Source organism: Rhinatrema bivittatum, chromosome 2, assembly GCF_901001135.1.
Source record: "Rhinatrema bivittatum chromosome 2, aRhiBiv1.1, whole genome shotgun sequence".
Classification (NCBI taxonomy): Eukaryota; Metazoa; Chordata; class Amphibia; order Gymnophiona; family Rhinatrematidae; genus Rhinatrema; species Rhinatrema bivittatum.
Genome location: NC_042616.1, coordinates 797,508,314 through 797,523,572, shown reverse-complemented (window position 1 = coordinate 797,523,572; position 15,259 = coordinate 797,508,314).

The window sequence follows — 15,259 nt, the reverse complement described above, 5'->3', positions numbered from 1 at the left end:
GCACACAACGCACCTCTTTTTTGCGCGTCTACCTTTGCTTGCGGATGCGCATTTACACATATATCTGGCCCCTTTTCAAAATAGGCATTACGCATGCTCGGGCCACGTCCGCGTGCATATGGTCTTTTTTATGCGAGTAAGCCTTTGAAAGAATTCACCTTTTTACATTCCATTGCCTTTTTGACTGTCGCCACTCACTGAGCCAAACTTCAAGGTCCTTTTTATTATTTATTTTATTTATTTATTTTTAATTTTTCTATACCGAAGTTCCTGTACGAATACAGATCACACCGGTTTACATGATAACAACAAAATTCGCTTAGGAGCGTTACATAAAACAATAACAATTTTTTCTGTGTGGTGATTATTGGGATTATTTTAAACCATGTGCATTACTTTGCATTGGTCCACACTGAATTGCATTTGCCGTGATCAAATTACTACGTTTGCTTTAAAGTGCTTTGAAATTTTTCATTCCCTGTTTTATCAATGCCAGCCAGACTTGAATAATTTTCAGCTCAATAAATTATGCTTGTTTTATTTTTATTTTATTTTGCCTGGACAGATTTCAGGTATTTTTTTTTTTGTTGTTTTACTTTTTCTTGCTGTTGTTTTAAGGACTGGATACCCAATGCACCCCTTCCTCTTTATCCCAAGGGCCTTTATTATATTCTGCTCTACTTGTGTCCTGGCTCTTCTGAGGACACGGATGACTGTCCTGAGGTATATATATATATATATATATATATATATATATATATATGTTTGTGTTGGGGGAGGGGCGTTGTTGGGGAGGTTCGGGGAGTTTGGGAATGATACACTACCAGTTTAACAATTTAAAACAAAAAATCCACCATCATTATTGATGCATTAACTTTCTTATTAGGAGTCCAGTATGCCTGACAATTCATTCCTCTGTGTTTGTGTGGGGGAATTACATTTTAATTAACCAATTTATCTACCATCTCAGCTTTCTTTAAGGGAATGGCTCAAGGCTTGGAAAGGCTTCAGATGGGTAAAGTTTTCATGGTAATTGGCTCTGGCTTAGGGAAGGCCCTGTGGTGACAAACGCATATCGATGAAGGGAACGCTCGACTAATTAAACCCTGGCTAAACACTGCCCTGTGCTGTGAACAGCCCGCAGCTTGCTCCTCATCCAAGGATGGGAAACATTAGTCATGGTGAAAGTAGGAGAAAGCAGGTTCACCATATATCCATGTGCGCGCAGACAGCATGGCAGCCATAGGTTCCACAATAAAGGCCTGGAAGACGGAGAGCAATAAAGCTTGCATGTGGATCTCGGAACGTGGATCTCGGAACAGTCTCCCAATTACACTGGAGCTCATACAGATATTTCTTTTTTTCTTCCTCATAAAAATAATTGACTCCTATTGTGCTTGAGGAGCAAATATATTGGCTCTAAAGCACCCCAGTTAATTCATTATTTGAATTGGTTTTATGACACTGGGTAATGTGCGTTTTACGCTTCACTGGAATTGCAGATGATGGGTCTCATGTTTTAATTTGAAATATCAGGTTCACATTGTATTGCCTGGCTATATTTTGTGTCAAACTAATGATAATGCACTTCAGGTTTACTAAGATGCCATTTGGAAAATGTATTTTTCCACTTCTGTCAGAAGTCAAAAACAAAGCACTACTCTCACTCTGCTATCTGATTGTCTGGACTCTGTCACGTCTGAAAAGGAAAATGCTTATGGAATATTTTAGTATTTTAATATTAGGTGTAACATTGTTTTTCTTTGTATTTTGAATGAGATGTGTTTTAAAACTTTTTAAAATTGTAAACCGGCATGATTGTACCAGATTACCGGTATAGAAATTGAAATAAGTAAATTAAATAAATCGGATTGGTAAGTAAATGCACATTCATGTGTGGAGATACAGTCAGATATCACATTTTATGGACTCAGGGAGAGGCTTATAGTGAAACGCATTTCGAAGGCACGATGATCAAATGCCAAAAGACATTACGCAAAGTCAAAGACATTTGGGAATATTGCCATTTGTTTTGCTATGTTTTGCTTCCAAGTTCAATTTTTTAAAATCATGAGCCAAAAATAGTAGTTTATTTTTGGTACCTGTAAAATGCAGGGAAATAAAGAATACCGCAGTCTGCTATACACTGGTCTTCCCCATCCTGCATCACGGCCCTTACAAGTGACTCAGAATGTAGCAGCACAGGTTCTCACCGGAGCCAAACTATGCCAGCTTATTTCTCCCATCCTTTATTCCCTACTTTGGCTCCCACTTCACACCTGTATTCAAATCAAATTAACAGTTAAGATTCACGGTCTACTATATAACATCACTTCTCCTTGGGTTCATGCCAAATAGAATGTCTTCAGCCCTGCGTGTTCACTCTGGTCATCCAGACAGAATCCTCTGGATATTCTATCACTTCGAGTCGTACATTTGGCAGGGATGTGTGAGAGGGAATTTTCCACTGCAGGACCTGCCTTCTGAGATACATAACATCTCAGAACCTAAGGCTTTTCAGAAGGCACTTAAAACTTTTCTTTTTAATAGCACATTTGAAAGTTCTGTTTAGTCCTCTTACCCTCACTGTCTCCTTCATCGTTCACATGCAGATCTTGCAGCTGTCCAGTTGTGATGTATCTTATCTTTGTTAAGTTATTGATATTTTTATTTTATGTTTTTTATTATGTTTTAATTTTATGCATGTCGAGATTGTACCCTGCCTCAAACTATAAGTGGGTGCAGATATAATAAATACTTTAAATTAATAAAATAAATAAGTGTTGTAATCATTATAAAACTCATTCTATTTATTTACAGACATAAGTTCAGCGAGAATTTGCTATGTACCACTATTTGATTTTTCCCTTCCATTGTTTCCACTATTACCCCCTCCTCCCCCCCCCCCCCCCCTCCCTGGTTAAATAAGTTTATTGTAAAACACTGTGGCATATTTTCGTTAACAAGTTTATTGTAATGTTTATTGATTATTGTAAATGTTTATTATAAAGCATATTTTCATTGCATATTTTCATTAACAAGTTTATTGTAAAGTTTATTGATTATTGTAAATGTTTTTTGTAAAGCACTGTTGCATATGTTTGTTCTAGTTCGCACAGCTGCAATGTTTCTGTTATCTGTGAACCGATGTGAGATTACTAAACAAATGTCGGTATATAAAAACTGCAAATAAATAAATAAATAAAAATGTCAATGAGAGTTATCACATCTTCTGATTTCAGATTCTCTCTGCTGCAGGCTGTATCCTTTCTTGAATGCTTACATCTTTTCATTTCATAGTTTGCCTCATTTTATGAACTGAAGTCTGACTTGGCTTATTTCAAGTGTGTAGGAGAGAAGGAAAATAGGAACTAAAAAGAAGATCTTATAAGACTGTGGCCATTGTTTCTAATTCTGTTTTGTTTTTGAGCTGTTTCTTCTCTCACTGCTTACTATAATCAATCAAGAGAGTGAATCTTTGTTGTAATTAATTAAGAAATTTTGAACGCAGGAGTTCAAATGCAAAGAAGAACTTCAGAGAAATCACAAAAACCTGGCATCTTGTTAAAATTTTGGATCAAGGGTATTTCTCATAGGACTAATTAACGATGTAGGTGCAATAGATACTTTAGTTGTGGAGTTGAGAAGTATTTAGGCTCATTTCACTTTTTAAATAAAAAATTTAAAAAAAACAAAACTTGATAAGAATTATTTAAAAGAAGGAAGCTTTTTAGACGAAACAATAAAGAGATGTATCAATAAAAATTAAAATAAGAGGTTATTTAGACCAATGATTGAATTTTGAGCTTTATTCAAGATTTTATGGTTTAGGCTTAATTCCAAAGTCTTTTCCTCCTTTATGCTCCTTTATTGTTAATATAGGGGGCTCTAAAAATTTGTCTTTTTTTGTGTGATTTTCATATTGAGTCCTAGCCTTTTTTATTGTGATAAAATATTAATATGCCACATTATCTTAAATTCTTGGCTTACATTCAGAAAAATAAAGTGATAAAACAAGGGAAAAACTGAATTAAAACTATGCATATATGTAGATTAATAAACATAGGAGACTACTAATAAATCTTACAAAAAACCTTCTCAAACAAATACATTTCTAGCTTATTTTAAAGGTTTTAAAACATACTTCCAGATTCTGGAAAACTATACCAAGCATGTTTTCTCTTAACTTTGAGAGCCTAATTTGCCATACTAAGGAAACAATGTGTGATGGTAAATGGAGCCTTCTCTGAAGAGAGAGCGGTTTTAAGTGGTGTGCCGCAAGGATCGGTGTTGGGACCGGTCCTGTTCAATATCTTTGTGAGCGACATTGCAGACGGGATAGAAGGTAAGGTTTGTCTTTTTGCGGATGACACTAAGATCTGCAACAGAGTGGACACGCCGGAAGGAGTGGAGAGAATGAGACGGGATCTAAGGAAACTGGAAGAGTGGTCGAAGATATGGCAGCTGAGATTCAATGCCAAGAAGTGCAAAGTCATGCATATGGGGAGTGGAAATCCGAATGAACTGTACTCGATGGGGGGGGAAAGGCTGATGTGCACGGAGCAGGAGAGGGACCTTGGGGTGATAGTGTCTAATGATGTGAAGACAGCGAAACAATGCGACAAGGCGATAGCAAAAGCCAGAAGAATGCTGGGCTGCATAGAGAGAGGAATATCAAGTAAGAAAAGGGAAGTGATTATTCCCTTGTACAGGTCCTTGGTGAGGCCTCACCTGGAGTACTGTGTTCAGTTCTGGAGATCGTATCTACAAAAAGACAAAGACAAGATGGAAGCGGTACAGAGAAGGGCGACCAGGAAGGTGGAGGATCTTCATAGGATGACGTACGAGGAGAGATTGAAGAATCTAAATATGTACACCCTGGAGGAGAGGAGGAGCAGAGGTGATATGATACAGACTTTCAGATACTTGAAAGGTTTTAATGATCCAAAAACAACGACAAACCTCTTCCGTAGGAAAATAATCAGCAGAACCAGGGGTCACGATTTGAGGCTCCAGGGAGGAAGATTCAGAACCAATGTCAGGAAGTATTTCTTCACGGAGAGGGTGGTGGATGCCTGGAATGCCCTTCCGGAGGAAGTGGTGAAGACCAGAACTGTGAAAGACTTCAAAGGGGCGTGGGATAAACAATGCGGATCCATAAAGTCAAGAGGCCGCCAATGAAGAGTGGGTGACTCGCCAGAATGATGGCTATTGACACAATACCCTTATTAAATAAACATACACATGCTTACTGTGACTCCTACATCGCTCTAAGCTTCAACAGCAAGAGGTAATGGAAAAAAGGATTTGCACTCATAAAGAGGGGAGTAGCTGGCTTGTTACGGCGGTTACTACCCCAAACCAAATATGCCTGATACTTCACTTTCAATGCATATACAGCATAGCTCTCTGCTTCAATGACAGGGGAGAAGAATAACTGATACTTCACACATCCAGCAGAGCTCTCTGCTACAACGGCAAAGGAGAGGAAAAAGGGTTCGCACTCAAAACGCGGGGAGTAGCTGGCTTGTTACGGCAGTTACTACCCCAAACCAAATGTGCCTGATACTTCACTTTCCATGCATATCCAGCATGGTTCTCTGCTGCATCGGCATGGGAGAAAGACTGATACATCACGCATTTCCAGCATAGCTCTCTGCTTCAACGGCAGGGGGAAAAAACAAAAAAAAAAAAAACAAAAACAAAAAACTGATGCTTCACGCATATCCTGCATAGCTTCAACGACAGGGGTGAAGAAAAAAAAAAGGATTCGCAATCACAAAGCGAGGAGTAGCTGGCTTGTTACGGCGGTTACTACCCCAACCAAATGTGCCTGATACTTCACTTTCAAGGCATATCCAGCATGGCTCTCTGCTTCTACAGCAGGGGAGAAGAAAAAAAAAAAAAACCAACAAGAGCTGTACAACATAGTCTAGGTAAAACAAATAAGCATGGGTGTAGCTTGCTTATCGCAGTGGTTACTGCCCCTACTACCCCTAACTAATCAAGCTAGATATTTCACTTGCATGCAGCTCCATCACTGCTCTCTACATTAATGGTGGGGGTGGAAGGGGAATAGAACAAGGAGCTAAGAGTAACAGATAAGAATGAGAGAAAAAATGTGTGAGGCTTGCTGGGCAGACTGGATGGGCCATTCAGTCTTCTTCTGCCGTCATTTCTATGTTTCTATGTTTCTATGTAACATTTCCCATAAGATCTTAGACTCCTCTTGGGCTCATAGATGCTTGATCTTGTGCTCTTCTAAGTGCTGTTGATGAGTTAGCCCTTTTGAAATCCATTTGAATGCGATGCTTTCGCAGTCTGCCTTGATTCCCTTCTGTTTTACATGAGGTTAAGGGTGCATGGCCTTATTTGGAATGCCCCTGTCGAAAAGCCTGCTCTCCTCAGCTCTTGGAAGAGTACAGATCTACCTTAGGCCTAGATTTTCTAAGCTACCGTGGCTTCCTGAATTGAGTGGGAATGGGGGGCAGGGGGGGCAGGCCTGCGAAAGCTGGCAGCGATCACACCTCTGCCAGCTTTCGCACCCAAGAGCGCCATCATAAAAGGTGGTGCCTTTGGGCGTGAAATGGGCAGCGAAAAGGGTTCTTAGCTGTCCACGATGTCTTCGAGGTGTCCACCCCAGTGCTGCCCCGACTCCTCCTGTTCCGGTCTTGATGCCGCCCATTTTTTAGTGATCACATGCGAAAAAGTCCCTTTTCGCATGTGATCGCTTTGAAAAATGACCCCCTTAGCTGGCTATAGATCTATGGCAGAGGAGGCCACGAAGGCCTATTTTTCCAGAAGGATTCAGCTTACTGGCTATAGACCTCCAGTCACAAATGGAGCGCTCACACAAATAATTACTATGATAAACTATGTACCTTATCCTTTGACTCTCTGGCCCCAATGCTTTTTAAGACACTACATCCTGATATCTGTGACTAGATCATTGAAGCTGTGAGCCTCTCTCTGATTGATAGATCCCTCCATTCTTGCTAATTACTGGTTCATTTCGTCTTTACCCTTTTAGTCTAAAGTCATTGAATCTGTTGTTCTGAACCAGCTGAGTGATTATATAAAGGCAGACATGATCCTTGACCACTTTCAGCTTCGGTCCTGTAAACAACGTAGCACCGAAATGCTGTTATTGTGCAGTCTAGATACTGAGGCATGGCTTTGAGCATGGCCTGAGCTATGTCCTAGTTATATTAGACGTCTCTGCAGCTTTTGACACTATCAATTATCACATTTTAATATCTCGTTTGATTGATGTGGGTGTAGCTGACACCATCCTGAAATGACTAAACACAAGGGGGCGGATTTTCATACTCCGCGAATAGGCCTACTTTTGTTTGCGCTTCAGGCGCAAACAAAAGTACGCTGGATTTTAGTAGATACGCGCGGAGCCGCGCGTATCTGCTAAAAACCTGGATCGGCGCGCGCAAGGCTATCGATTTTGTATAGCCGGCGCGCGCCGAGCCGCGCAGCCTACCCCCGTTCCCTCCAAGGCCGCTCCGAAATCGGAGCGGCCTCGGAGGGAACTTCCTTTTGCCCTCCCCTCACCTTCCCCTCCCTTCCCCTACCTAACCCACCTACCCGGCCCTGTCTAAGCCCCCCCTTACCTTTGTTGGGGGATTTACGCCTCCCTGCGGGAGGCGTAAATCCCCGCGCGTCAGCGGGCCTCCTGCGCGCCGGGACGCGACCTGGGGGCGGGTCCGGAGGGCGCGGCCACGCCCCCGGACCGCCCCGGGCCGTAGCCACGCCCCCGGGCCCGCCCCCAGAACGCTCCCGACACGCCCTGAAAACACCGCGCATTCAGGCCCGCCCCCGACACGCCCCCTCCGAAAACCCCGGGACTTACGCGAGTCCCGGGGCTCTGCGCGCGCCGGTAGGCCTATGTAAAATAGGCTTACCAGTGAGCAGGGCTCTGAAAATCCTCCCCAAGAAGTCTATATTGGTGCTACCAAATCTCCCTGGCATGGGGTCTCTACTGGAGTAACTAAGCGGGTCAGCCCTCTCCATCACATTATTCTATCTATACATGTCCCTTTTCTGTAAGTTGCTGTCAGGATCAAGGTCAAATAATAAACTATATGATTATAACATTCAATTTTTTTGTATCAACATGAGCTGCAGCTTTTCAGCTGGTTTCAATCTCTCTAGCATCTATTAAGCACTGTCTGTTTTACATAAAACTTACCCTCAATATTGATAAAAATGACCAGATGATTTTGAGTAGGTTTTCCTTGTTAGATGTCCCCTCAATGTTTATTTTGAAGGCTGTGAGATACCAAACCTGATGTAAGTGAGATATCTGGGTGTCATTTTAGGCACCAACCTATTTATGCACACCCAAATTAACAGGCCGATTCAGTAAAGTCCGTGGGAGAGTGGGCGAACGCCCGCTCTCCCGGCGCGCACACTGGCCACTCGCCGGTGCGTGCAATTCAGTATTTAAATTAAGCCCGGTGGTAAAAATGGGCAAAAGGAGCGGCGGCTGTCAGTGGTTTTGACAGCCGAAGCTGAATTTTGCCGGCGTCAGTTCTCAAGCCCGCTGACAGCCATGGGCTCGGAAACCGGATGCCGGCAAAATTGAACGTCCAGTTTTCAACCCGACAGCCGCTGGCCGACTTCCAATTTCTTTTTTTCTTTTTTTCTTTTTAACTTTTTTTACTCTTTGGGACCTCCAACTTAATATCGCCATGATATTAAGTTGGAGGGTGCACAGAAAAGCAGTTTTTACTGCTTTTCTGTGCACTTTCCCGGTGCCGGAAGAAAGTAAAATGTGCAGCTTGGCTGCACATTTTACTTTCTGAATCGCGCACAAATACCTAATAGGGCCCTCAACATGCATTTGCATGTTGAGGGCGCTATTAGTTTCGGCGGGTTGGACGCATGTTTTCCGCCCCTTACTGAATAAGGGGTAAGGGAAAATGCGCGTCCAAGGACAGGTTAACAGTGCGCTCCGTCGGAGCGCACTGTACTGTATCAGCCTGATTGTATGTGTTAAGAGTTGCTCAGATTATGGATGCTACACAGATTAAAACCATTACTGAACCCCCATGATGTTTGATCTGTGCTTCAAGCCTTAATTATTGCTAGGTTGGATTACTGCAACTCTCTTTATGTTGGGTTACCAGCAAATGCTATCAGGGTTCTCCAAATTGTTCAAAACTATGCCACTCACATTTTCCTGGTGCAGTGGAGGATGGTCATACTCATTCATAGGCTCCTGAGAGGCATTGTGTCTCTATGAGTATGTGTCATGTTATTGATTTAGCATCTTATTGGACTGCTAAGATCTCCCAATGTTGGCTACTAGATGTGCATTCTCCAAGCCTGGCTGATCTAGTTGAAACCTACAACAGAGCTTTTTCTGTAGCCAGGCCTTTATTTTAGAAAACATTAGTTGAACACCTGTGCATGCAAATGCAAATGTTCAGAAAGTCACTGAAAATTTTGTTGATCAAGATGGCATTTGAATGACATGTCCTCCTTATTTTAGATTATTGCAGTATCATAGTGGATCATTTAATTCAATTTGTCTGTTTTACATAGTCAAAATTCTTTATCCTTTGCACTTACCATGCATTATTGGGTAAGGCCTTCATTGGTCTTTTGCCTTTTACAGTTATTTAGCAATTTGTAGTGGTTGTCTGATATATTATCTAGATATATCATTGATTCCTCCTATTTCTGGTTTGCAGTTTTGCATGATATATTATCTTGATGTCTCATTGAAGTCACCTATTTCTGGCTCACAGTAGTAATCTAATAGTCTATTGTAGCATGATATAGTGAAAGGTCGTCTGATGTCATGTTAGTCTTTCAGTTTGAACAGTCCAGCATCTTAACACCATCTAGATAGTATTCTTTCTGTTGTCATTGGCAAGGTAGATGCTCTCTTTCTTGTTGGTTATTTATTTATTTATTTATAATTTTTTATATACCGCCGCTCATCAAAGATATCACGTCGGTGTACAATGAACAGGAACTTACGCCGGAGCGTTATACATTTAACAGATTTAACAGATTTAACAGATTTAACTTACGCCGGAGCGTTATACATTTAACAGATTGTACATTTAACAGATTATATATTTAACAAGTTATATATTAAACGAAAGTATGTATATAAATATTTAAATATAATAAAAGTAGAATCTATTAAAAAACACAGAACTATACTTTGGGGGTATATTAGTTGAGGTAAGTTAAACAGAACTAGGGAGCAAAGGGATTATTTGGTTATTGCACTGGTTTCTTTGCAATTTTTATGAATGTTACTTTGTCCCCTGCCTTGAATTGTAGAACGTGCAGCTTATAAATGTTTTTAAATAAATATTAATAAAATATGCAGTGTATATTTTTTTTTCTAGAAGGGAACTCCTAAATGTATTGCTATAATGTTATCTCTTAGTCCTGCTTGATCTGTCAGCGGCATATGATACAGTTAATCATGACATCTTATTGAATAGACTCTCAGATATTGGCCTCAAAGATAGAACTTTGGAATGGTTTGCCTCTTATCTCAGAAATCGATCATATCAAGTTTACATTAACACCACATGTTCCAATATATTTCCTCTTGAAACAGGAGCACCCCAAGGATCATCATTATCTGCTACACTTTTTAATATCTACATGTTGCCGCTTTGTCAGTTACTTTCAGGTCTACAGCTTAACTATTACATCTATGCAGATGATATCCAAATCATCATACCATATCATCATACCATACCATCATACCATCATACCATATCAATAATTAAACCAATAATAAAGAAAAAGAACAGTGACTCACTTACACTAAGTAACTACAGACCAGTCTCAAATCTGCAACTAATAGCAAAATTAATAGAAAAAGTAGTCCAGAAACAGCTAGCTGAACACCTTGACAACAATAATATTCTCTACCCTTCACAGCACGGATTTTGCAAACATTACAGCACAGAAACCTTACTACTCTCATTGACTGATAGCATAATGAGAGGCTTTGACAGTGGGAAACATTACATCCTCCTAATGCTCGACCTATCCTCTGCCTTTGACACAGTAAATCATGACATACCGCTAAATAGGCTCGATGAAATTGGATTAAAGGAAAAAACTAAAGCCTGGTTCAGATCATACTTAAGTAACAGATATTATCAAGTTCAAATAAAAAACACATTGTCAGAGAAAATAAATCTAGTAACTGACGTACCACAGGGATCAGCACTCTCAGCTACACTCTTTAATATCTACCTACTTCCTCTGTGCCACCTCCTAGCTGGACTGGGTATCATACACTACATATACGCCGATGATATTCAGATTTTACTACCAATTGAAGACTCACTGGAAAAAACACTAAATCTAGCAATCATGTACCTTGACATTATTAAACAGCTACAAAACCAAATGGAACTAGTCATCAACATCGAGAAAACTGAATTCCTCCATCTGAAACGAAAAAACATGACAGTCATCCAATCCCCGATCCTACTAAAAAATAATCAGAAAATTGGAATAGCCGAGAAAGTACGGAACCTCGGTGTAATAATAGACACAGAACTCAGCCTCAAACAACACATATCATTAAAAGTCAAAGAAGGATATGCCAAGCTAATGGTCCTCAGGAAACTTAAACTGTTACTAAATCAAACTAACTTCTGAACTGTCCTACAAGCTTTAATATTTGCATGCACTGACTACTGCAATGCCTTACTATTAGGATTACCATACACAACATTAAGACCACTCCAAATACTCCAAAACTCAGCCGCAAGAGTACTGACAGGAAAAAGAAAAAGAGATCATATAACTGAAACACTAGCTGAACTACACTGGCTACCAATTGAATACAGGATAAAATATAAAACCCTTTGCATTATACATAAACTAATCAATGACGAAAAAGCAGAATGGCTAAACACAGCACTCCACGTCCACGTCCCTAACAGAAACCTGAGATCCGCCAACAAAGCCCTTCTAACCATCCCCTAAGTAAAAACTGCAAAACTAACTCAAGTCAGAGAAAGAGCACTATCATTGGCTGGACCATTACTATGGAACACCATGCCCTTAGAGATAAGACTACAGAGAGATTTCAAGACTTTCAAAAAGAGCTTAAAGACATGGCTCTTTAGAGAAGTCTTTCCACAAAGAGAGCGAGAGAGAATAAAACGCTGAAAGCTGTACACATAAAATCTTCATACAGCACTAGCACATTATATGTATGTATGTCATGGTCTGTCTTTTGCACCTTTTAAATTAAATGTATATTTTAACAGTCTTTATCTTAGTCACAGGTCAGATTAATCATCACTAAACTCTTAGCCATTACTATGAAATGATGTCACCGAGATCATGAGGCACCTCCTTTCTAATAATAGGAACATTTGCGTATACATTGTACTATATGTGCCTATATGTGAACCGTTGTGGTGGTATTCTACTAAACGACGGTATAGAAAAGATTTTAAATAAATAAGTAAATAAATACCAATAAACAAATCCATTGAACATACTTTTAAAGTTACCAGAATGTATCTAAATATCATAAAACAACTGTTAAAACAAATAAAACTCTGTTTAAATGTTGAAAAAACTGAAATAATGCTGCTAGAACGTAAAATGATCCCATCTGACCAATGCAAAGTTTTCAACTTAGAAAACTCTTCTGTTACCCTAGGGATAAAGTCAGAAACCTGGGCATTTGGCTTGACCCTGAACTTTCTCTAAAAAAACATATATCAACTAAGATACAAGAAGGGTACCACAAATTGTTAATACTGAGATGCCTGAAACCGCTATTAAATCAAAATGAATTTAGGACCATACTGCAGGCATTATTATTCACTAATTTAGATTATTGTAATTCTTTATATCTTGGTTTAGCAAAGCATCACTTAGGCCACTTCAAATACTCCAGAATTCTGCAGCTAGAATTCTGTCCGGCACTAATAAAGGAGATCATATCACCCCGGTTCTATTAGCTCTTCATTGGCTACCTGTCGAATATAGAATCAAACATAAAACCTAATGTCTTATTCATAAAGAGATTTATGCTGATCATGTTGACTGGATGAACGCAGTTATATGCATCCACACCCCGCAACGAAATCTGTGTTCAGCCAATAAAGGTCTTCTTACAATTCCTTCTGTTTCCTCTGCAAACCTTATTTCAGTCAGGGAAAGAGCTCTATCATAAGCTAGTCCAAAGTTATGGAACATGTTACCTACTGAGCTTCCACTTCAGAAAGATTTGAAAGCACTTAAGAAAGCATTAAGAATTTGGCTTTTTACTCAAGCGTTTGAATTAAATTTTAGCCAGTAATTTCACAATTTGATTTTATACTATTATATTTTTGTATGGCTTTTTATGTTTTCTTAGTTAAGTTTTGCTATGAACTGTTTTTTGCTATAAACTGGGGATATTAGTGTATTTTTTGAGATTAATTTTAGTCTGCTATTTTATACTATTATGAGTTTCTTTGTATTAAGTATTTATTTCTATTTTATTAATTTTATTGGTTTGTATTTCTATATAAGAACCTGTAAACCGTTGTGAAGGTCAATACCAAACATCGGTATAGAAAATCGAGTACATAAATAAGTAAATAAACTATAAGATCCAAACATGTTTTCTGGGTAATATTTAATCATAGGTCACCATCCAATTTTTCAGGTAGATTTTTAAAGCATTGCTTGTGCAATAATGGCCCCAGGAAGTACGCGTGTACATACCTGTACGTGCATTAAGAATAAGGAGGCAGAAAAGGGGCCAAGAAATATGTGTGTGTAACTCCTGAATTTTGCAAGACTGATCATGGCAGACCATGCCATATTATGTGCATAACTTTACAACTGGTCCTGATGAGGCATAAGTTTGGAGATTTTGGGCTATAGGGATCCTGAAGAGTGTGAGAGAGAAAGAGAAAGAGAGAGAGAGAGAGTCTTTTAAAGGGCCAATCTGACACTCTAGATATATCCCACTGAAAGAGGGGCACTTTCAACTCAGGGTGGGTATGGGGGAGTGCTGTATTACATTGGTCTGCTTAGGGTGCAAGAGTAGGTAGACTGCACCCCCAACACCCATCCTGAGTTGAAAGTGCTGCTCTTACAGTGGGAGATATAGAGTGTCAGACTGACCCTTTCTCTCTCATCACTTGTGAGTCCATGCGTAAAGGCTGCAACACGTATGCGCATTAGGGAATAGGATATTTTCAATGGTACATGTGTACTTGCATGCACAATATAAAATCGAGTATATTTTTCCTCACGTGCCCAATACGAGCGTTTATGGATGCACATACGCTCCTTTTCAAATTTACTTGTGAATGTTGTATTGATTGAAATAGTTGTAAAAAAAACCCAAACAATTGTCAGTACTAAACCGTAAGATGTATATAACTCAAAAGGCAAACTACTAAATATCAGATATTTCCTAGCCAATGCTGAGGCTCCAAAATCGCTCTCACAGATTTATTTCCAGCTGGCAAAAAGCTTTTAATGTGTTAATTAGTCAAATTTACATATACTTATAATGAAAACATTTACTGATGAATTGCAGGTCTGATCTGCCTATGACAGACTATAAAGTAAAACAGAAATAAATATTGTTTAAAATCCTGTCACATAATAGATTATAGCTATATATTAACAGTAATGGGATTCCAAAGGGCGTGGGATAAACACGGAAGGATCCCTGCTGGCCAGGGAATTGAAATGGAGTCACGTTTCTGCTATACCTATAGTATTAGTTTACATTTATTTTTGGGGTGGCCTGCATGAAGCAGCAGTTACTACTACTCTTAACACAAGACGGGGGTGGCCTTGCTACTACCCTAAAACAAAACTAAAAAAGTATATATATATATATATATATATATATATATATATATATATATATATATATATATATATGTATATATATATAATAATGGGGCAGACGGGATGGACAATGTGGACGTTATCTGCTATCATTCACTATGTTACTATTAACTAAGGGCCTGATTTACTAAGCCTGAGCGGCCCACGGACTCCCCCAAATAAAAGAAACAGTCATGTCAAGGAATTTGCCCTTCATTTAATCTACAATTTCTCCAAAACCTTTGCTCTGGCTGCTATGGGAGTTGCAGATGAGCAGCTCTCACGGCCTGGTACTTTTTGTAGTCAAGATTCAAGTGACTCTGCTATTTTTATGCTATAAAGTGTCGCATGGTATGATCTGAAAATATTTCATTAATGAATAATAGATATTGATTCCTCCAAG